This window comes from Aquarana catesbeiana, linkage group LG05 (genome assembly GCF_042186555.1).
Source record: "Aquarana catesbeiana isolate 2022-GZ linkage group LG05, ASM4218655v1, whole genome shotgun sequence".
Lineage (NCBI taxonomy): Eukaryota > Metazoa > Chordata > Amphibia > Anura > Ranidae > Aquarana > Aquarana catesbeiana.
In genome coordinates, this window is record NC_133328.1 from 193,597,135 (window position 1) to 193,620,488 (window position 23,354).

General features: G+C 46.7%; 1 protein-coding gene across 4 annotated transcripts in view; it reads left to right on the forward strand.

The window, feature by feature from the left end:
• LOC141144605 (epidermal growth factor receptor-like) overlaps nucleotides 1-22,620 on the forward strand; it is a 285,658-nt gene extending 263,038 nt beyond the window's left edge. For all 4 annotated transcript variants that reach the window (XM_073630457.1, XM_073630456.1, XM_073630458.1 and 1 more), the window contains one exon: nucleotides 21,926-22,620. The gene's annotated coding sequence lies outside the window, so the exon portion shown is untranslated. The remainder of the gene's footprint in view (nucleotides 1-21,925) is intronic.
• The last annotated feature ends 734 nt before the right edge of the window (nucleotides 22,621-23,354 follow it).

Here is a 23,354-nt window from a genome sequence, read left to right on the forward strand (position 1 = left end):
GGCGCCGCTGAGGAAGATGCCAGACGAGAAGACTGGATGAAGAACCAGAAGAACCAGAAGAAGAAGAAGATGGAGGAAGAAACCGAAGGAAGATAGAAGAAAGAAGAAGCATTTAAATAAAGGAATTGTCAAAAACTGTCTCTTGTCATTTTTAACATTTTTGACAGTTTTTTTGTGAAATGTTGGGGGTACTTTTGTACCCCCTTACCATTTCACACAGGGGGGAGGGCCGGGATCTACCCCCAAAGCACCCTCCCAATGTTGAGGGCATGTGGCCTGGTACGGTTCAGGAGGGGGGGCGCTCTCTCATCCCCCCTCTTTTCCTGCGGCCTGCCAGGTTGTGTGCTCGGATAAGGGTCTGGTATGGATTTTTGGGGGTACCCCACGCCATTTTTTTTTATTTTGGCGCGGGGTTCCCCTTAAAATCCATACCAGACCTAAAGGGTCTGGTATAGATTTTGAGGGGGACCCCACGCCATTTTAAAAACAAATTTTGGCCGGGGTTCCCCTTAATATCCATACCAGACCTGAAGGGCCTGGTATGGAATTTAGGGGGACCCCCCACGTCATTTTTTTTTAAATTTTGGTTCGGGGTTCCCCTGTGGGGAATTCCCATGCCGTTTTTATCAATGAACTTTTATGTGTATTGTCGGACTGGCAATTCATTAATAGCCACGAGTAGTTTTAAACGACTTTTTTTCCTTTGAAATATCATTTTGCTGTCAGACTGTTCTAAACACATGAAACATGCTCCCCTTTACAGGCATACTATAGACACCCCCAAGGTATGAAATTTAAAGGAATATTACACTTTTATTGTTTCACTTTAAGCATTATTAAAATCACTGCTCCCGAAAAAACGGCTCTTTTTAAAACTTTTTTTTGCATTGATCCATGTCCCCTGGGGCAGGACCCAGGTCCCCAAACACATTTTATGACAATAATTTGCATATAAGCCTTTAAAATTAGCACTATTTGATTGTATTGTCGGACCGGCAATTCATTAATAGCCACGAGTCGCGACTATTAATGAATTGCCGGTCCGACAATACACATAACAGTTCATTGATAAAAACTGCATGGGATTTCCCCACAGGGGAACCCCGAACCAAAATTTAAAAAAAAATGACGTGGGGGGTCCCCCTAAATTCCATACCAGGCCCTTCAGGTCTGGTATGGATATTAAGGGGAACCCCGGCCAAAATTTTTTTTAAAATGGCGTGGGGGTCCCCCTAAATTCCATACCAGGCCCTTCAGGTCTGGTATGGATTTTAAGGGGAACCCCGCGCCAAAATTAAAAAAAAAATGGCGTGGGGTACCTCCAAAAATCCATACCAGACCCTTATCCGAGCACGCAACCTGGCAGGCCGCAGGAAAAGAGGGGGGACGAGAGAGCGCCCCCCCCTCCTGAACCGTACCAGGCCACATGCCCTCAACATTGGGAGGGTGCTTTGGGGGTAGCCCCCCAAAACACCTTGTCCCCATGTTGATGGGGACAAGGGCCTTATCCCCACAACCCTTGCCCGGTGGTTGTGGGGGTCTGCGGGCGGGGGGCTTATGGGAATCTGGAAGCCCCCTTTAACAAGGGGACCCCCAGATCCTGGCCCTCCCCCTGTGTAAAATGGTAAGGGGGTACCCCTACCGTTTCACAAAAAAACTGTCAAAAATGTTAAAAATGACAAGAGACAGTTTTTGACAATTCCTTTACTTAAATGCTTCTTCTTTCTTCTATCTTCTTTCTTCTATCTTCTATCTTCCTTCGGTTTCTTCCTCCATCTTCTTCTTCTTCTGGTTCTTCTGGTTCTTCATCCGGTCTTCTCGTCCGGGATCTTCCTCAGCGGCGTCTTGTTCACTTCACCTTCTTTTCTCGGGCTGCTCCGCATCCACGATTGGATGGGAGTCTCCCGCTGTGTGACGCTTCTCCTCTTCTGACGGTTCTTAAATAACCGAGGGCAGGGCCACCCGGTGACTCCGCCCCCCTCTGACGCATGGGTACTTTCCTGTGGCATTCCCCGTGACGTCAGAGGGGGGCGGGGTCATCTGCCCTCCGTTATTTAAGACCTGTCAGAAGAGGTTGTTGGGGATGAGGCCCTTGTCCCCATCAACATGGGGACAAGGTGTTTTGGGGGGCTACCCCCAAAGCACCCTCCCAATGTTGAGGGCATGTGGCCTGGTACGGTTCAGGAGGGGGGAGGCGCTGCCAGGTTGCGTGCTCAGATAAGGGTCTGGTATGGATTTTTGGGGGTACTCCACGCCATTTTTTTTTACATTTTGGCGCGGGTTCCCCTTAAAATCCATACCAGACCTGAAGGGCCTGGTATGGAATTTAGGGGGAACCCCCACATCTTTTTTTTTTTTAATTTTTGGTTCGGGGTTCCCCTGTGGGGAAATCCCATGCAGTTTTTATCAATGAACTGTTATGTGTATTGTTGGACCGGCAATTCATTAATAGTCGCGACTCGCGGCTATTAATGAATTGCCGGTCCGACAATACAATCAAATAGTGCTAATTTTAAAGGCTTATATGCAAATTATTGTCTTAAAAAGTGTTTGGGATCTGGGTCCTGCCTCAGGGGACATGGATCAATGCAAAAAAAAGTTTTAAAAACAGCCGTTTTTTCGGGAGCAGTGATTTTAATAATGCTTAAAGTGAAACAATGCAATTGTAATATTCCTTTAAATTTCGTACCTTGGGGGTGTCTATAGTATGCCTGTAAATGGGCACATGTTTCCCGTGTTTAGAACAGTTTGACAGCAAAATGATATTTCAAAGGAAAAAAAGTGATTTAAAACTACTCGCGGCTATTAATGAATTGCCGGTCCGACAATACACATAAAAGTTCATTGATAAAAACGGCATGGGAATTCCCCACAGGGGAACCCCGAACCAAAATTAAAAAAAAAAATAACGTGGGGGGTCCCCCTAAATTCAATACCAGGCCCTTCAGGTCTGGTATGGATATTAAGGGGAACCCCGGCCAAAATTTTTAAAAAAATGGCGTGGGGTCCCCCTCAAAAGAAAGAAGATAGAAGAAAGAAGAAGCATTTAAATAAAGGAATTGTCAAAAACTGTCTCTTTTCATTTTTAACATTTTTGACAGTTTTTTTGTGAAATGATAGGGGTACTTTTGTACCCCCTTACCATTTCACACAGGGGGGAGGGCCAGGATCTGGGGGTCCCCTTGTTAAAGGGGGCTTCCAGATTCCAATAAGCCCCCCGCCCGCAGACCCCCACAACCACCGGGCAAGGATTGTGGGGATGAGGCCCTTGTCCCCATCAACATGGGGACAAGGTGTTTTGGGGGGCTACCCCCAAAGCACCCTCCCAATGTTGAGGGCATGTGGCCTGGTACAGTTCAAGAGGGGGGCGCGCTCTCGTCCCCCCCTCTTTTCCTGCAGCCTGCCAGGTTGCGTGCTCGGATAAGAGTCTGGTATGGATTTTTGGGGGTACCTCACGCCATTTTTTTAAAAATTTTGGCACGGGGTTCCCCTTAAAATCCATACCAGACCTGAAGGGTCTGGTATAGATTGTGAGGGGGACCCCATGCCATTTTTTTTTTTATTTTGGCCGGGGTTCCCCTTAATATCTATCCCCTGGGGCAGGACCCAGGTCCCCAAACACTGTTTATGACAATACCATGCATATAAGCCTTTAAAATTAGCACTTTTGATTTCTCCCATAGACTTTTAAAGGGTGTTCCGCAGCTTTCGAATTTGCCGCGAACACCCCAAATTGTTCGCTGTTCGGCGAACTGGCGAACAGCCGATGTTTGAGTCGAACATGAGTTTGACTCGAACTCGAAGCTCATCCCTAGTGACCAGTGAGCCTAAAATAGTATGTTGTTGTATGTTTGGAATAAATGCCACTATAACAAGGTATCTTAAATGTGTTAATCCGAGGACCCAAATAAGAAAATGATTACTATACTGAGTAATATTACCAAAATGAAAGCAGTAAATGAATTATTAAGCTAGGTTCACACTGCTGCGATCCGATTTTGGTCTGATTTTCAGTGCGATTATGTAGTATGAGGTTTGCAAATTCTATGGGGCCAAAGTAGTGCCAGAATTGCACCAGAGTAGTATAGCAATCTTTTCCAAAATTCTGCCATGCTGAGTTGCATTGATGTGAACAGGCACCATTGAAAACAATATAATTTGTTATGTGATGTGATTCTGTGCACCTCTGAAATCGCACTATTGTGAATAGAGCCTAAATCTCAGTATTCTCTCTTTTGTAAAGCAGAAAAGTGAAAAAGATAATATAACACAAAAAAATAATTATAATCAAAACAGGTAATAGATTCCTGAGCATCATTCCAATATGCTCATACATATCCAAAATCTATTTAAAGGAGAATTCCATACAAATATAAAGCATAAATTAATACAGCCCTGCATTCATAATACACCATGAAATGTTTTGTAATTGCAAGCCATGTAAGTACCTGAATTTGACTTGGTATCAGCCTCTTTCAGTCCCTGGACAACAGTGCTACGATCTTGTCTGTGCAACTCTCCACCTCTGCCTTGAGAGTGTGTGAGAGCTCTAGTTCCCCATATGTGTTAGGGATGTCCATCAGCATGTGAATTGGAGAGAAGAAAGAGGTGGAGGAGTAGAGGGGGAATGGGGAAAGAAGAGGCAGAGATCAAGAGGTGGAGGAGTAGAGGGGGGAAATGGGGAAAGAAGAGGGAGAGATCACATTAGCAAGATTCGCCAACTACTACCCCCATAGCACTTATACCCCTCCTTTTTAAGCTTGCCTGACATTTTTCTGGGGGGAGGTGATACTTATTTGGGAAAGGGTATGCAGCTTATGGCCGCAGGATTGTACATTTTATTGTTGCTGTTGCAAGGCCATAGAAATGACCACCTCTATGTTCTGCTGGCCACTCTTCACCCTGTTTTGTGGAATAGCAGGCAGCCTATGGCTTTGTTTTTTCTCCCTGCAGCCATGCCTCAAGGGTCCTGACTATATTGAAAGAAATATAAAAAAACACAACTGGCCGCTGAGTGCTTGGGAGGAGAAAGAATATGCTGGCAAAGCAGAGAAATTACAGACATGCCTGGCCTATGCTGTACGCAGCCCAACCACAGCATCAATACCAAAAGATGCAAAAAAGAAATTAAAAAATAAAATAACTGCAGGTGGCAATTTGCCAGTCTGGGGTAACCCAGGCCAGAAAAATTCCAATAAATTATATAGGGGAGTGGTTGCAGTACAAATACCTTGGAAAAAGAGGGCTTAGACTGCAAGACTTGGGTGTGATTGCCTGCACAATATTTATGGTTATTCTCCCTCAAATAAAACACTCTAATTTTTTTTGTCTCTTCTTTTACAGTTTCCCCACTGTCCAGTCACTGTAATATACTTGTGCCTATAGTCTCTCATATGGTACAAGGTTATGTTTATTTCATGATAAAACCTGGCTTGTTTTTTTCTATTTGCTGCTTATTTCGCTAGCCAATTTCTAGCAAACACATACCTGAAGTCTATATTTTGAAAATTTTGAAAATAATTGGGGATACGGGGGTAGGTAGATCTGGTGTTGCAGGTTTGAAGTATTTTTGTGCTACATTTGCATGGATGTATAGCCACAGTGTGAATGACAGTGGCAAGACTCTGATTCCTGCTGCTGTTTTTGACACCAGTGAGCAGCTAGCTGCAGCCACCGTGCTTGTACAGTACACTAAAATGACATGTTGCTAGGGCCTGCAGCTATTCTTGATTGTCTGCACAGCCAGTGATTACCAGCAGAGATTGCTGCTGGACCCACAGGTAATTGCTGGTTGTGTGAGCAACCACAAATAGCTACGGCTGCCGGCAACTTGTCATGAAAGTGTACTGTTCAGGCTCAATAGTCGCAGCTAGCTGCTCACTGGTGTCAAAAAACAGCAGCAGGAATCAGAGTCTTGTGATTGCCATTCACACCGTGGCTAAACATCCATGCAAATGTAGTCTGAAGGAACAGGAATTTGGGGGGGGTGGGGGGGTGGGTGGAGGAATTGGGGCTGATCTGAGGCCTGAAAAAACAGGAATTGGGGCTGATCTGAGCTGTGAAGGTGCAGTAATTGGAGCTAATCTAGAGTGTGAAGATACAGGAATTGGGGCTAATCTGAAATGTGAAGGCACAGGAATTAGAGCTAATCTGGAAGATGCAGGAACTGGAGCTAATCTGGAGTGTGAAGGTACAGGAATTGGAGATTATCTAGGTGCAGGAATTGGAGCTAATCTGGAGTGTGAAGGTGCAGGAATTGGAGCTAATATGAAATGTGAAGGTGCAGGAATGGGAGCTAATCTAAAATGTGAAGGCACAGGAATTGGAGCTAATCTGGAAGGTGCAGTAACTGGAGCTAATCTGGAGTGTGAAGGTACAGGAATTGGAGATTATCTAGGTGCAGGAATTTGAGCTAATCTGGAGTGTGAAGGTGCAGGAATTGGAGATAATCTAGGTGCAGGAATTGGAGCTAATGTGGAGTCTGAAGGTGCAGGAATTGGAGCTACTGGGGCTAAAGTGAGGCCTGCTTACTGGTGTCAAAAACAGCAGCAAGAATCAGCAGAGTCTTGCCGCTGCCATGCACACCATTGCTAAATATCTGTGCAAATGTAGCCTTAGAACAGGATTTGGGAGCTACTACTTTAGAAAAGAGTTTGGTAACTAGTACTTTAGAACAAACAGAAGTTCTAAAGTAGTAGTTACCACAACCCTGTTCTAAAGTAGTAGCTCCCTTTAAAAGTTATAAAGTGGTAATTACAAACCTTGTTATAAAGTACTAGTTACCAAACCCTGTTCTAAAGTAGTAGTTCCCAGTAAAAGGAACTACTACTATATAACAAGGTTTGGTATCTACTACTTTAGAACTTCCGATTGGAACTACAACTTCAGAACAGCTATTGGTAACTACCAACTTAGAGAAAGGAATTTAGAAATGCAGGATTTGGGACTCCATTGTTCTCAATTTTTACTGCATGGTGCAGGCAGCACTGTCTTTGCTGGAGCATTGGCTAGGGTTCATTTCTGGAGTATCTATGTGAAAACAGCTTGGTCCATTTATGCCAGTCTGGTCGATTTATGCCAGATGGAGCATGAATTGGGCTGATCTGAAGTGTGAAGGTGCAGGAACTGGGACTGATCTGAGGTTTGAAGGTGCAGGAATTTGGGCTGATCTGAGGTATGAAGGTGCATGCATTTAGGCTGATCTGAGGTTTGAAGGTGCAGGAATTGGGGCTGATCTGAGGTGTGAAAGTGCAGGAATCAGGGTGAGCAGAAGTGTGAAGGTGCAGGATCCAGGGTGATCTGTAGTGTGAAGGTGCAGAAATTAAGGTGATCTGAGGTGTGAAGGGGCAGGAATTGGGGGTGATTGGAGGCCTGGATGTGCAGGAATTTGGATGATCTGAGGTGTGAAGGTGCAGGAATTGGGGTGAACTGAGGTGTGAAGGTTCAGGAATTGGGGCTGATTTGTGGTGTGAAGGCGCAATAATTGGGGTGACCTGAGGTGTGAAGGTGCAGGAAATGTTGTGATCTGAAGTCTGGGGGTTTAGGAATTTAGGCAGATCTGAGGCCTGAAGGAACAGGAATTGGGGCTGATCTGGTTTGTGAAAGTGCAGGTATAAAAGTGATCTGGGGTGTGGAAGTACCAACATTGGGGTGATCTGACAGGTTTAGGTGCAGGAATTGAAATTACCTGAGCTGTGAATGTGCAAGAATTGAGGCTGATCTGAGGCCTGGAAGTGCAGAAATTTGGGCTGATCTAAGGTGGGAAGACACAGGAATTGTGATCTGAGGTCTGGGGATTCAGGAATTGGGGCTGATCTGAGGCCTGAAGGAGAAGGAATTGAGACTGATCTGAGGCCTGCAAAATTGGAATTGGGCTGATACGTAGTGTGAAAGTGCAGGAATTGGGTTATCTGAGGTGTGAATTTGCAGGAATTAAGGTGATCTGAGGTGTGAAGGTGCAGGAATCTGGGCTGATTTGAGGTACGAAAGTGCAGGCATTGGGTTGATCTGAGGGGTGAAGGTGCAGGAATCTGGGTTGATCTGAGGTATGAAAGTGCAGGCATTGGACTGATCTGAGCGGTGAAGGTGTAGGTAGCAATTGGGGTTGATTTATGGTCTGAAGTTGCAGGTATTGGGTCTGATCTGAGCAAACTTTATTAGGGTGACCACAATCACCTCACACTTTACTTCCACATGTATATTTCATAGAAGTCCTCGGCTGACATTCCTTTAACTTACTGTACTTACGTCGCAGCACATGTGTTCTGGAACAATGGTAAGTTACCATTTACCATCTTTGAAAGCTCAGTGTTCATTTCTTACTATTATTCAATTAATTTACAGCGTTTATTGTGTAAAAATAATTGTTGTGATTGAGAGTGTGATGTTTACTTTTTTTAATATAACTGGCACTCTCAATTTTGTAGTGATTTAATATATACTGGGTGATATGATGTAGAGTGGGTATGATAATCAATTAGTAAGTACTCTTCCGCAGCAACCCAATTCTTCCAGAGAGATGCACTTTATTGACTTCCAACACAGAACAAAGTCCAAAGTCCACAGATGACAAAAAATCCGACAGAGTATATCATTCAGAGTCCCATTTCTTTCTAGGTTTTCCTGTTCATACACAGACAAGCCTAACTTAAAACTAAAAACCAGCTTGAATGTCCTCTATGAAATACTAGTCCACTAGGAGGGAGTTTCTGCTAGGTCAACCCAAAATACTCTTTGATCTTATTGTTACCCCCTCAAGTCTAATTACCATCAATAAATACTTCTTCTATGGTCCTTTAAACAATGTACCCTTTGAAATGTTCAATTAGGTTTCCAGACCATACCTCACCTCACACACCTAGGTAGACTTGCCTAAGATCAACACATCAAAGAGTCTTCAGTAGGGATGAGCCGAACACCCCCCGGTTCGGTTTGCACCAGAACCTGCGAACGGACCGAAAATTCGCACGAACGTTAGAACCCCATTGACGTCTATGGGACTCGAACGTTCAAAATCAAAAGTGCTAATTTTAAAGGCTAATTTGCATGGTATTGTCCTAAAAAGGGTTTGGGGACCCGGGTTCTACCCCAGGGGACTTGTATCGATGCAAAAAAAACTTTTAAAAACGGCCGTTTTTTCGGGAGCAGTGATTTTAATGATGCTTAAAGTAAAAAAAAAAAAAGTGAAATATTCCTTTAAATATCGTACCTGGGGTGTGTCTATAGTATGCCTGTAAAGTGGCGCGTGTTTCCCGTGTTTAGAACAGTCCCTGCACAAAATGTCATTTTTAAAGGAAAAAATCTCAGACCAGACCATTACCAGGCCCTTTGGGTCTTGTATGGATATTAAGGGGAACCCCGCACCCAAATTAAAATAAGGAAAGGTGTGGGGCCACCAGGCCCTATATACTCTGAACAGCAGTATACAGGCGGTGCAAACAAGACAGGGACTGTAGGTTTGTTGTTAAGTAGAATCTGTTTGTAATTTTTAACGGGTACATTTTTAACGTGTGTAGCTCCAGCCAAAAAATCTTTTTTAAGCTTTTTGGAAAACATAGGGAAGGGTTATCACCCCTGTGACATTTGTTTTGCTGTCTTTCCTCCCCTTCAGAAGATTTCACCTCACTTTTTGTCCCAATGACAAATGTTTTTTGAAAATTTGGGGTTTTTTGTGGAACAAGGATTGGAAAGCATCAGTGGAAAGGAGGAATGTTTTTCCCATATTAACACTTACAGGAGAGAATTTCCCTTCCTAGGGGTAGATTTCATCTCACTTCCTGTTGTCTCCTTCCGTTTGCAAGTAGGAGTCGTTTGTAAGTTAGATGTTTGAAAGTAGGGGCCTGCCCTATATACTCAGCAGAAATTTGGGCCTTAGGTGTTGTTGTGGCCACAACACTGTAAGCCCTCACAGGGCCCTGCTGTGAAATATTAGATCAAGAATTGTAATTACATGCCCCTGTTGAACAAGGGCAGAAAAATTGGGCCTTTGGTGGTGGTGGTGCCACAACACTGTAAGTCCTCACTCGCTCTTGGTGGGTGCAGAAATGGGCCCTGCTGTGAAATATTAGATCAAGAATTGTAATTACATGCCCCTGTTGAACAGGGGCTGAAAAATTAGGCCTTAGGCACTGGTGCTGGTGCCACAACACTGCAACCCCTCACAGATACTCTAGTTGGAACGCAGAAATGAGCCCTGCTGCAAAGTATTGCATCAAAAATTGTAATTACAGGCCCCTGTTAAACAGGGGCTGAAAAATTGGGCCTTAGGCACTGGTGCAGGTGCCACAACACTGCAACCTCTCACAGATACTCTAGTTGGAACGCAGAAATGAGCCCTGCTGCAAAGTATTGCATCAAAAATTGTAATTATACGCCCCTGTTAAACAGGGGCTGAAAAATTGGGCCTTAGGCACTGGTGGTGGTGCCAAGAACCAAAAATGTTCTTACAAGCTATCAGCGTGATGATTGAGGAGGAAGAGGAATATTACTCAGGGATAGTCACTCAGCATCAGCATAGGCAGTCTTTGAAGGGATCTGAGATTTCAAAAAAAATTATTCGGTTACATCAGCATCAGGTGCTTGGTAGCTGGTGGTGATCCAAGACTGATTCATTTTTATGAAGGTCAGTCGATCGACCGAGTCGGTGGACAGACGCACCCTGTGATCGGTTACAAAGCCTCCAGCAGCACTGAATGTGCGTTCCGAAAGAATGCTGGATGCAGGACAGGCCAGTAGCTCAATTGCATACTGTGCAAGCTCTGGCCAGTGATCCATCCTCAAGACCCAGTAACCCAGAGGATTTTCGGTGGGAAAGGTGTCCAAGTCAGATCTTGCCCCTAGGTATTCCTGCACCATGTAAAACAGACGCTGGCGATGGTTGCTGGAACCGATCATACCTTGGGGCTGCGGACCAAAAAATTGTCTGAACGCATCGGTCAGACGGCCACCTTCTCCACCGCTCCTTCTTTGACTGACCGAAGCCTCAGCAAAACGTTGTCCAGAAACAGGAGTTTGTAACCTTCCAGTCTCTGGGAACGCGTTGCACAGACCTTTCTGCAAGGCCTCCCGAAGATGTTTCATCCTCTGCTCCCTCTGCGATGGCAAGATAAGGTCCGCAACCTTACCCTTGTAACGTGGATCAAGGAGGGTTGCCAGCCAGTATTGGCCCTTCTCCTTGATACCACGAATACGAGGATCCTTACACAGGCTTTGCAGGATCAGGGAGGCCATGCAGCGTAGGTTTGCTGAGGCATTCGGTCCGGAGTCCTCTGGGTCACTAAGGACGACATGGTCCGCAGCCACCTCCTCCCAGCCACGTACAAGTCCATGTGTTTCTTGGGACTGATCCCTTAAAGACTGCTGCTGATGCTGAGTGCCAGGCTCCACCTCCATACTGACACAATCTTCCTCCTCCTCCTCCTCTTCCTGTGTGATCGGTGGGCACACAGGAACACTGTCTGGATAAAGGGGGCCTTGGGAGCTAAGGAAGTCCTTCTCTTCCTGCTCTGTTCTGCCTCAAGTGCCCTGTCCATTATTCCATGCAGCGTGTGGGGGACAGTGTCACTGATGCATGCACTGTCACTGCTCACCATCCTTGTGGCCTCCTCAAATGGTGACAGGACAGTGCATGCATCCCTGATCATGGCCCACTGGCGTGGGGAAAAAAAAACAAGCTCCCCTGACCCTGTCCTGGTGCCATAGTCGCACAGGTACTCATTGATGGCCCTCTGCTGCGTGTGCAGCCGCTGCAGCATGGCCAACGTTGAGTTCCACCTGGTGGGCATGTCACAGATTAGGCAGTTCTTGGGCAGGTTAAACTCCTTTTGGAGGTCCATCAGCCGAGCACTGGCATTATATGACCGGCGGAAATGCACACAGACTTTCCTGGCCTGCCTCAGGACATCCTGTAAGCCCGGGTACCTGCCCAAGAACCGCTGAACCACCAAGTTAAGGACATGAGCCAAACAGGGCACATGGGTCATTTGTCCCTGTCGGAGGGCAGAGAGGAGGTTGGTGCCATTGTCAGAAACCACCATTCCTGCCTTAAGTTGGCGTGGCGTCAACCACCTCTGAACCTGCCCCTGCAGAGCTGACAGAACCTCTGCCCCAGTGTGGCTCCTGTCTCCCAAGCACACCAGCTCAAGCACCGCATGGCATCTTTTGGCCTGCGTACTTGCATAGCCCCTTGAACAGCTACGGAGCACCGCTGGTTCCGAGGACAAAGCACAGGAAGAGGTCATGGAGGAAGAAGAAGAGGAGGGGGTGGAGGAGAGAGGTGTGTCACAATCATTAGCATTTTGGAGGCGTGGTGGTGGAACAACCTCCAACACTACTGCACCTTGTCCTGCATCCTTCCCAGCTGCCAGCAAAGTCACCCAATGTGCCGTGAAACTTAGGTAACGTCCCTGTCCATGTCTGCTGGACCATGAGTCAGCGGTAATATGCACCTTACCACTGACCGCCCTGTCCAGCGAGGCATGGACATTGCCTTCCACATGCCTGTAGAGAGCCGGAATCGCCTTCCGTGAGAAAAAGTGGCGTTTGGGTACCTGCCACTGAGGAACCGCACATTCCACAAACTCACGGAAGGGGGCAGAATCTACCAACTGAAAAGGCAGCAGTTGAAGTGCTAGCAATTTTGCCAAGCTAGCATTCAACCGCTGGGCATGTGGATGGCTGGGAGCAAACTTCTTTTGGCGGTGCAGCAGCTGGGGCAGGGAAATTTGCCTGGTACAATCTGACGTCGGTGTACCAAAAGCAGATTGCCCACAAGTACTTGGCTGTGACACACCTAATTCTACACCTTCATTCCTCTCAGTGCAGGTCTCAGAGAGGACTGAAGGTATAGTGGGGTTGGAGATCTCAGCTGATGAGGAGCAAGGAGAGGTCCTCTTTGTTCTTTGGTGTGGGTCTTTTAGATACGCTTGTCAACGAACTGCATGGCAGGTCAACATATGTCTGGTCAAGCATGTGGTACCCAAGCAGGAGATGTTTTGGCCACGTGAGATACGCTTGAGACATATGTTGCAAATAGCACTCGTCTCAAAAAAGGCCCACACCAAAGAACTTTTTGAATAACGTGCAGAGACTGTAGCGCCCTGCACATGTGGAGCTTTGGGGTGTGATGCAGTCAAGGTGCTGCCCTTAGGCTGGCCCCTGGAGGGCATCCTGCCTCGTTGGTGATGTGCCGCCTCCTTCTCCTCCTCTCTCCTATCAGGCACCCACGTTGAGTCAGTGACCTCATCATCCCCTCCCTCCTCATCACTGGAGCAAACCTGGCAGTATGCTGCAGCAGGGGGAGCATGACTGCCAGATTGCTGTCCTTCTTGGGCACCCCCTCTGTCCGTGCTCACGTTACTGCCTTCATCGAGCTCAGTATCATCATCAGAGCCTTCCAAACGCTGGGCATCCTCCTGGAGCATGTACCCAACACTGTGGTCAAACAGTTCGAGGGACTCCTCAGGAGGACATGGTGGGGCTAGGGAAGGAGTCACTGATGACATTGAGCCAAGGGAAGAGGCCGCTGCTTTGCCAGTTGTCGCGGACACTGGCTGCAAGGACCTTTTTCTGTCCACATTCACCCTGTTATTTGGTATTTCTATATTAATCTTTTATTTTTTTTTAACTTGCCCAAAGACTATTCTCAGTTGTTTATTCTGAACAATACATGATTCTTGAAAGAGCTGATCACATTAACCTGCAGAGACGAACTGTCTGGTCACCAGGTCTGCCTTATGTGTTGTGTTAATTAACATGTTAATTATATTATTGTCTTTTAAGTTTTTGCTAGAGGGGAGGGGGGGAGTGTCCATGAGTCAGCCCTACCTCGTTATCTAACCCCTTGTGTTAAATGTGTATAAAAATGCTGTGTTCTGCCCAATAAAGCAGTCAAGATTCTACAAGCTATTATCGACTAGACTTGTATTTAATGCAGCTATAATATTATATCTGTCTGATGGTCATACTGGAGGAAGCGGTGTTATTGACGGAAGCACTCAGTGGAGTGTGGGATTGGATCCGTCACAATTGGTGGCAAGCTCTGGGATGCTTCCTCTTGCCTAGGCACACCCAAATCACCACCGGGACCCCCTGCTCCTAACAGCAGATGGAACATCACTACGCCAGACTCAAGCGCAGCACCTTGAAGGATCTCTTGGAAGCCCGTGGAAAAGTCTCCAGCAACAAATCCAAAGCGACTCTCATCACCGAACTAATGGAGATTGACCAGGCCAGCAACCCACCAGCAGACACCTCAGAGGCGACAGAGTTCCAGCGTGACGTCCAGTGGCGACTGGCCTTGTATGGTACTCACCCCCCGCAGGAGGTTATCAGTCAAGTGTTACGAGAGGTGTCCCAGCTGCGAATGGCTGAACTCCAGCGGGACCAAGGAGCGTCAGTTATGTTCAACCGGGAAGCTCCAGCGGCCCGCAAAAAGCTACCCTATGCTGCCTTCCGCATGTTTCAAGATGGTGAAGATGAGATGGATGTTTACCTGCAAATGTTTGAGCGTCAATGCGGTCTCCAAGGTGTCAATAAAGCAGATTGGGTCACGCTCCTGGTCAGCCGTCTCACAGGAAGGGCTGCAGAGGCGTACAATAATGTCCCTGACGAGATCAGCCAGGACTATGACCGGGTAAAAGAAAGACTATTGGCTCGCTTCAGCATTACTCCAGAGGCACACCGTTTGAGGTTTCGCAACCTCCGCCGAAAGGAGAGAGAGCCTTACACAGAATGGGCTCATCAAATGACCCGAGCAGCGGAGAGTTGGATGACCGGGCGCCAAGCTGTTACCATGGCAGATGCGCTCCAGCTAATCCTCCTGGAACAATTCTACGATCATACCCCACATGAGGTTAGAGACTGGGTAAAGGATCGGCGGTCAGTCAGAGTAAATGAAGCTGCCACCCTAGCTGACCAATACGTGGATTCAAGGCGGACTGTACAACCAGAGCCTAAGACCCCAGCTCGGCCTGTCCCCAACATTCCACGGAGCTTTGCCCCTCCACACCAGCCGTCAATCCCCGGCCCCACTCAGCTACCATCTTCACGAGGAAAAGGGGACCTCTGCTACAGATGCAACCAAGCAGGGTATGTTAGGAGGTATTGTCCGCAGAATGTTTCCCAGGACGCGCGGAACAACAGGCCCCTTGGACCTGCCCGGGCTGCTGCACACTGTCTGGAGAGAGATGATGTGACTTACCCAAGCGAGGAGAATATTGGAATTCTACATGAGGCAGACCCCCGTTCAAGCTGCCACTACAGATAATCGTTTGCACCATCGACAAGCCATGTGGATTAATGGTCAGGCTGCCCAGGGACTGCGGGACACGGGAGCTACTATTACCCTGATACAGTCCCGAATGATAAACCCGGCAGAGCAGACGGGACGGTCTGTGGCTGTGCGGGTGGCCGGGGGAAATGTTATGCGGGTCCCCACTTCCAGGGTTCACCTTGATTGGGGTTCGGGGGCCAAAGAAGTGGAAGTGGGAATAATGCAGAACTTACCTGCAGAGGTTTTGTTGGGCAACGATTTGGGACGTTTAAATTCAGCCTTCTCCCTGGATGTATCCCCGGAAGCCTATCCTGTTACCACCCACCAGCAAGCCCGGATGGAGGTGCGCTCCCTCGGGACCCAGGTAAGACCTGTCACCCCTGACCTAGACTGTACTACCCCAACTATCCCTACCCCGACTTGGGCTTCTCCCCAAGAATTTGCTCAGGCAACTCTTAGCGACCCTTCCTTAGCTAGCTATAGGGAAAGAGCAGGATTGGACCCTGGGGGGTTGGAGAGGGAGCGAATAGAGTGGGTCCAGGGATTACTCTATCGGGTTACTGAGGGAAAGACAGCCTCCCATCCACCCAAGCGGCAGCTGGTTGTGCCGCAGAAATATCGTCATGACCTGCTGCGCATTGGGCATGACATACCCTTAGCCGGACACCTGGGGATGTCCCGGACCCTCCACCGTCTGACTCAGTCGTTTTTTTGGCCAGGGATTACAGGGGATGTCCGACAGTATTGCCGGACCTGTGACACATGCCAGCGGGTGGGTAAGCATGGGGGCCCGCTGAAAGCTCCCCTACACCCTTTACCGATCATTGATGAACCCTTTAGCCGTGTTGCCGTAGACCTGGTTGGACCATTGCCCAGACCTAGTCCTTCTGGGAAGAGATATATCCTTACTGTGGTGGATTATGCCACCCGGTACCCGGAGGCCATTCCCCTGGCAAATATCCATGCAGAAACTGTGGCTGATGCTTTGCTCCGGATCTTTGCCAGGGTGGGTTTCCCTCGGGAAATCATCTCTGACCAGGGGACCCAGTTCACTGCTGAGCTCACTCAGCAGTTATGGAGGCTGTGTGGGATAAAGCCCCTACAGAGCTCTCCCTATCACCCCCAGACCAACGGACTGTGTGAGAGGTTCAATGGAACACTGAAACAGCTGCTTAGGACATTTGCAACCTCTCACAGGGATTGGGAGAGATATCTGCCACACCTTCTCTTCGCTTATCGGGAGGTGCCGCAGGAATCTACTGGGTTCTCCCCATTTGAGTTACTGTATGGGAGGCGGGTGAGGGGGCCCCTAGATCTAGTCAGAGCCCACTGGGAAGGGGGAATTGATCCCCAAGGGTCCTCTATCGTAGCATACGTTCTTGAGTTTAGGGACAGACTGAAGGAGCTCACGGACACTGTCCAGGAGAACCTTCGGGCTGCCCAAAGGCGGCAGAAACGATGGTACGATCGTACTGCTCGGAACCGCACTCTGGAGGTTGGGCAGAAGGTTCTTGCCCTCAGACCAACCAAGCAGGACAAATTACAGGCCACTTGGCAGGGACCTTACCGGGTTGTGGCAAAGCTCTGTGACACAACCTACCTAGTGGCTAAATGTTCGGATGAAAGAGTCTGAAGGACCTTTCATGTGAACATGTTGAAAGCATACTGGGAAAGATCAGGAGAGGTAGCCACTATATGTGCTCCAGCTGTGGAAGATTCTGAGAATCTTCCCCTACTGGTGCTCCCGGAGCTAAATAGAATTACTGCAGGGATAGAGATGATAAAGCTTGACGACCAGCTAGGGCCGACGCAGAGAGAACAAGCTAGACAGGTCCTTAGTCAGAGAAGGGAAATGTTCTCCACAGTCCCCGGGTACACTACTATGGCATTGCACCGTGTGGAGACCCCGGGACAACTGCCGCTAAGACAGGCGGCTTACCGGATACCTGACACAGTGAGAGAGGGGATGCGTCATGAGATTAAGGAGATGCTTGAATTGGGAGTCATTGAGCCATCCAGCAGCCCCTGGGCTTCCCCGGTGGTCCTTGTACCAAAGCGGGATGGCACAACTCGCTTCTGTGTAGACTACCGCAGATTAAATGAGTGCACCACCACTGATGCTTACCTTATGCCCCGGGTCGATGATCTGTTAGATCGCATTGCTCGGGGAAAATTCCTGACAACCCTTGACTTATGCAAAGGATACTGGCAAATTCCTCTGGATGCGGAATCTATTCCGAAATCGGCGTTCATTACCCCATTTGGCTTATACCAGTCTAAAGTAATGCCATTTGGGATGAAGAATGCACCGGCGACTTTCCAGAGGATGGTAGACCAACTCCTCGATGGCCTCCAGGACTATGCTTGTGCATATCTGGACGACATTGCGATCTACAGTGATACCTGGGAGGACCATCTGGTTCACCTGGGTGTCATTCTAGACCGCATCAAGGCTCCAGGACTAACCCTTAAGCCAGAGAAATGCAGCATAGGGATGTCCGAGGTACAGTACTTTGGACATCGAGTAGGCAGTGGACAACAACGACCTGAGCCTGCTAAGATTGAGGCAGTTGCCAAGTGGCCGACCCCCCGTACTAAAACCCAGGTCCTGGCGTTCCTCGGCACAGCTGGGTACTATAGGAAATTTGTCCCGCAATATAGTTCCATCGCTAAGCCCCTGACAGACCTGACTAAGAAGCACCTTCCCCGACAGGTACCGTGGTCCCCTGAGTGTGAAGCTGCCTTCCAACTATTAAAGAATGCACTAACTTCAGCTCCTGTTCTAGCTGCCCCTGACCCAACCAAACGTTTTTGTGTCCACACAGATGCCTCTACATTTGGGCTGGGGGCAGTACTGAGCCAAGTAGGACCTGATGGCGGTGAGCACCCAGTGGCCTACATTAGTCGGAAGCTGCTACCCAGGGAAGTCGGTTATGCAGCCGTGGAGAAGGAGTGTTTGGTGCTGGTATGGGCTCTCAAGAAATTCCAACCTTATCTCTACGGACGATCTTTTACGGTGCTCACCGACCACAATCCATTAATCTGGCTTAATCGGGTCTCCGGGGATAATGGACGTTTGTTACGATGGAGCTTGGCACTGCAGCCCTACAATTTTACCATACAGTATCGGCCAGGAAAGCAGAATGGGAACGCTGATGGACTTTCCCAGCAAACGGAACTATAAAACTCTCCCGGACAGCCCCAAGCTGACCCGTGGTGGATCTAGTTGGGTCTGCCAGACTATGGGACAGGGGGGGGCACTGTCACGGACACTGGCTGCAAGGACCTTTTTCTGTCCACATTCACCCTGTTATTTGGTATTTCTATATTAATCTTTTATTTTTTTAGAACTTGCCCAAAGACTATTCTCAGTTGTTTATTCTGAACAATACATGATTCTTGAAAGAGCTGATCACATTAACCTGCAGAGATGAACTGTCTGGTCACCAGGTCTGCCTTAAGTGTTGTGTTAATTAACATGTTAATTATATTATTGTCTTTTAAGTTTTTGCTAGAGGGGAGGGGGGGAGTGTCCATGAGTCAGCCCTACCTCGTTATCTAACCCCTTGTGTTAAATGTGTATAAAAAGGCTGTGTTCTGCCCAATAAAGCAGTCAAGATTCTACAAGCTATTATCCACTAGACTTGTATTTAATGCAGCTATAATATTATATCTGTCTGATGGTCATACTGGAGGAAGCGGTGTTATTGACGGAATCACTCAGTGGAGTGTGGGATTGGATCCGTCACACCAGACAAAGTACCCTGGGCATGGGTGAGAGAGGATGAGGAGGATGAGGACGGCTTGGTCATCCACTCGACCAAGTCTTCTGCATGTTGCGGCTCAACACGGCTAGCTGCCGAAAAAAAGGCCAAGCGTGTCCCACGGCCACGTGCTGATGAGGATGCACCGTCTCCACGACCAGCACTAGACACAGAGCCTGCTTGCCCTCTCTTATTGGCTTGTGACTGTCTGCCTCTCCTTCTTTGCCTTCCAGACATACTAATGGCCTGTAGCTGCACTAAGCTGGGATATATATATATATATATATATATATATATATATATATATATATATATGTACTGATACTGCAGCTAGCAAAATCAACTGCCTGCCTGTAGTATGAGAACACCACCAACCTTCTACAGGTAGCTTTAGCTGAACACTGTGCAGAGCTCGCAAAAAACTAACTTGTAGCTTTTTTAGCTGCCTGCAGTAGTGATAGGATCAGGAAAACACCACCAACCTTCTACAGGTAGCTTTAGCTGAACACTGTGCAGAGCTCGCAAAAAAATAACTTGTAGGTTTAGCTGGACACTGTGAGGAGGACGCACCACACTAACTTGTAGTTTTAGCTGAACACTGTGAGCAGGACGCACCGCACTAACTTGTAGGTTTAGCTGAACACTGTGAGGTAGACGCACCGCACTAACTTGTAGTTTTAGCTGAACACTGTGAGGTGGACGCACCACACTAACTTGTAGTTTTAGCTGAACACTGTGAGCAGGATGCACTGCACTAACTGTAAATAGTCTAGCTGCCTGACTGTGGTACTAATAGGATCAAAAGAACACCAGCAAATTTCTTCAGGTAGCTGTAAATACTGTAACAAGACAAGCCTGCCTGTCATTAAGAAGATAACAGGAACGGATCTAGCTGAACACTGTGAGCAGGACGCACTGCACTAACTTGTAGCTTTAGATGAACACTGCGCAGAGGTCTCACTACAATAATTTGTAGGTTTAGCTGAACACTGTGAGCAGGACAAACAGCACTAACTTGTAGTTTTAGCTGAACACTGTGAGCAGGACGCACCGCACTAACTTCTAGGTTTAGCTGAACACTGTGAGGTGGACGTACCCCACTAACTTGTAGTTTTAGCTGAACACTGTGAGCAGGACCTACTGCACTAACTGTAAATAGTCTAGCTGCCAGACTGTGGTACTAATAGGATCAAAATAACACCAGCAATTTTCTTCAGGTAGCTGTAAATACTGTAACAAGACAAGCCTGCCTGTCAGTAAGAAGATAACAGGAACGGATCTAGCTGAACACTGTGAGCAGGACGCACCGCACTAACTTGTAGGTTTAGCTGAACACTGTGAGGTGGACGCACCACACTAACTTGTAGTTTTAGCTGAGCACTGTGAGCAGGACGCACTGCACTAACTGTAAATAGTCTAGCTGCCTGACTGTGGTACTAATAGAATCAAAAGAACACCAGCAATTTTCTTCAGGTAGCTGTAAATACTGTAACAAGACAAGCCTGCCTGTCAGTAAGAAGATAACAGGAACGGATCTAGCTGAACACTGTGAGCAGGACGCACTGCACTAACTTGTAGCTTTAGATGAACACTGTGCAGAGGTCTCACTACGCTAACTTCTAGGTTTAGCTGAACACTGTGATGAGGACGCACAGCACTAACTTGTAGTTTTAGCTGAACACTGAGCAGGACGCACCGCACTAACTTCTAGGTTTAGCTGAACACTGTGAGGTGGACGCACCGCACTAACTTGTAGTTTTAGCTGAACACTGTGAGCAGGACGCACCGCACTAACTTGTAGGTTTAGCTGAACACTGTGAGGTGGACGCACCACACTAACTTGTAGGTTTAGCTGAACACTGTGAGCAGGACGCACCCCACTAACTTGTAGTTTTAGCTGAACACTGTGAGCAGGACACACTGCACTAACTGTAAATAGTCTAGCTGCCTGACTGTGGTACTAATAGGATCAAAAGAACACCAGCAATTTTCTTCAGGTAGCTGTAAATACTGTAACAAGACAAGCCTGCCTGTCAGTAAGAAGATAACAGGAACGGATCTAGCTAAACTGAATACAGTGTGTATATATATATATATATATATATATATGCAACACCTGGGATGCATATATATACACAATACACTGTAAGTGCAGCTAACTGACTGACTGTTCTACCTAATCTATCTAACTCAAATCAAATGACACTGTCTGTCTCTCTCTCTCTTTATCTATGAACGCCGGAACGCACACTACACAGGGCCGCCGTGCAGGCGGCCTTATATAGTGTGGGGCGTGTGCTAAATCCCCTGAGCCATAATTGGCCAAAGCCTCCTTGGCTTTGGCCAATTACGGCTCTCTGTTCAGACGGCGCTGTGATTGGCCAAGCATGCGGGTCATAGTGCATGCTTGGCCAATCATCAGCCAGCAATGCACTGCGATGCCGCAGTGAATTATGGGCCGTGACGCGCCACACGAATTTGGCGCGAACGGCCCATATCGTTCGCAATTCGGCGAACGGGCGAACAGACGATGTTCGAGTCGAACATGGGTTCGACTCGAACACGAAGCTCATCCCTAGTCTTCAGCTGTCCCCTTGATATGTTAAAATTCAGTTGACTTGGACAAATCAACCATTGTCAATTGAATTCTGGCCTGGTCAATATTGACTGTATGTGTACATACATATAATAATGTCCCACATAAATCGGTGAACATATTACAACATATACAACAAATTTCTTCTAAAAAAATTTCGGCACACTGTGCTCAAAAGGTTGCCTACCCCTGTATTAGACTATTTTCTAAAATTAGCATTAATATCACATTGTTGATGTGCAGGCCAGAATTCTGAAATGTTGACTGACATATTTTCCTTCATTTAATTTTTAGGTGGCACGTCAGCAACAGGTGGCATATCAGACCTGCTTATCCTGCTTTTCATCATTATCTTAATCATCATTGCATTAATGTCAGTTTTAAATGATTTACAGAAATATTTTTGGTTCACTTAACAAGCAATATAAATGATAAAATCAGTTTAACTGATTTTGGAAAACGTTTAGTATACATTTTAACATGACAGAGTGAGTTTTCATTTGAAAATGCGATAAGGATCTCAATACAGTAAATGTGGTGCCCATTCCTATTATCCATTCTTCCATTCTACCATTCTACTTTTTATTTTACCTCTAATTACTTGCCCTTTTTCTCTTTTTGATCTGCACCCAAGGCACTTATCCTTGCTGGAGAATTTTAGTTCTCTTTTCTCACCCTTAATTTTCTATTTCTCATCTCACTGTACACATTTGTTGGTTAACAGGTTATAGTCCATTGTGACATAAAATTATTGATGCGTCTTTATTGTATTATGAGGTTAAATGTCCCCAATGAGTTTAGTTTAGACTGATTTTCCTTTTAATATATACATGAAGTATTCAAAGCAATATATGTCTGAATGTTTAAAATGCGTCATATAAAGAATTATATGTCTTTTTGTTGTATTTACATGTTATGCAATGAATCTTATAAACATTTCAAAAAAATTAAAGGAAACCAATTCTGATTAAGATTGGTGTTAATTTAGAGTGTGTGCATATATTTTTTATTTGATTAGAAATGATCCTGGAGTGGGGCTTTAAGGGAAACTATAATAGCAATTTTTAAATTTTTTTAAAGCAGTAGCAGTAAAAGTCTTGCAAAAAAAAAAAAATGGTGCCCCTGCAGGTTAATGTCATATTATGCTATATGCATCACATACTAGCACATTATGACAGACTTACCTAAAAAAACAAAGTCCTTTAGTGGCGCGCTGTCACTGCTGTTGTTGGCCATTTGAATGCCTGGGTTGAGATTAAGTCACTCCCACGCATGTGCACAGGAGTCATGGTTGCAGTATTGTTCTCTGAATTGACAGTATATATATATATATATATAATTATTATTATATGAGATTTATATAGCGCCAACATTTTACGCAGCGCTTTACAATGTATAAGGGGGACAACACAATTACAGTACAGTTCAATACAAAAGGTACAGGAGGGCCCTGCTCGTAGAGCTTACATTCTAAAGGGAGGGGGGTGGTGGTACAAAAGGTAATAGCTGCAGAGAATGATTTGATGGGGGTGGCTCGGGGACAGTTGTTATGTGGGTGTGGGATAGGCTTCCCTGAATAAATGAGTTTTCAGGGATCTCCTAAAGGTGTACAGGGTAGGGGCTGATCGGACATACTGGGGCAGGGAGTTTCAGAGGATGGGAGGGGCTCTGGAGAAGTCCTGAAGGCGAGCATGGGAGGAAGTAACAAGGGAGCTAGAGAGCA